The sequence below is a fragment of the Amaranthus tricolor genome, chromosome 14 (assembly GCF_026212465.1).
Source record: "Amaranthus tricolor cultivar Red isolate AtriRed21 chromosome 14, ASM2621246v1, whole genome shotgun sequence".
Classification (NCBI taxonomy): Eukaryota; Viridiplantae; Streptophyta; class Magnoliopsida; order Caryophyllales; family Amaranthaceae; genus Amaranthus; species Amaranthus tricolor.
In genome coordinates, this window is record NC_080060.1 from 20427706 (window position 1) to 20428770 (window position 1065).

A 1065-nucleotide genomic window follows, 5' to 3' on the forward strand; every position below is an offset into this window, starting at 1 on the left:
GGATATTAACGCTGAGACTGAATGCCTTGATTTTCTGCTCAAAGCATCAGCGACTACATTCGCACGGCCTTCGTGATAGGCAATCTCCAAATCATAATCACTGATAAGTTCTAACCAACGTCGTTGGCGCAAATTCAACTCGGATTGAGTGAACAAAAATTGCAAGCTTTTATGATCCGTGAAGACCTTGCATTCGACACCATAAAGATAATGTCGCCAAATTTTCAATGCAAAAACCACAGCCACTAATTCCAAGTCATGTGTTGGATAATTCACCTCATGAGTCCTTAGTTGACGCGAAGCATATGCCACCACTTTCCTATCTTGCATTAAAACACAACCTAATCCATGTTTGGAAGCGTCACTGTAGACGGAATATTCCAAAGATGGATTAGGTAAGGTCAACACAGGGGCTGTAGTTAACTTCTCCTTCAACAACTGAAATGCCTTCTCACACTCCTTAGTCCATTCGAACTTCTTTTCCTTCTTCATCAAGGATGTTAGCGAACGAGCGATATGAGAAAAATCCTTCACAAAACGATGATAGTACCCGCTAATCCTAAGAAACTTTGAATATCTGTAACATTTCGAGGTGTAGACCAGTCCCGAACAGCTGCTACTTTTGCTGGATCAACGGAAATTCCTTCCTTAGAAACAATGTGACCTAGAAAAGCCACTTGTTCTAACCAAAATTCACACTTCGAAAACTTAGCATACAACTGATTCTCTCGTAGAATCTGCAAGACTATCCTTAAATGCTCTCGATGTTCTTCTCGGCTATTAGAATATACCAAAATATCATCAATGAACACCACCACACACTTATTGAGTTACGCGTTAAAAACCCGATTCATCAACCCCATAAATGCTGCCGGTGCGTTGGTCAACCCAAAAGGCATCACGGTGAATTCGAAGTGTCCATATTTGGTTCTAAAAGCTGATTTACTAATATCCTCCTTCTTAATACGTAACTAATGATACCCTGACCGCAGATCAATCTTGGAAAAGACTCCTGCCCCTTGTAACTGATCAAAAAGATCATCGATCCGTGGTAATGGGTACTTA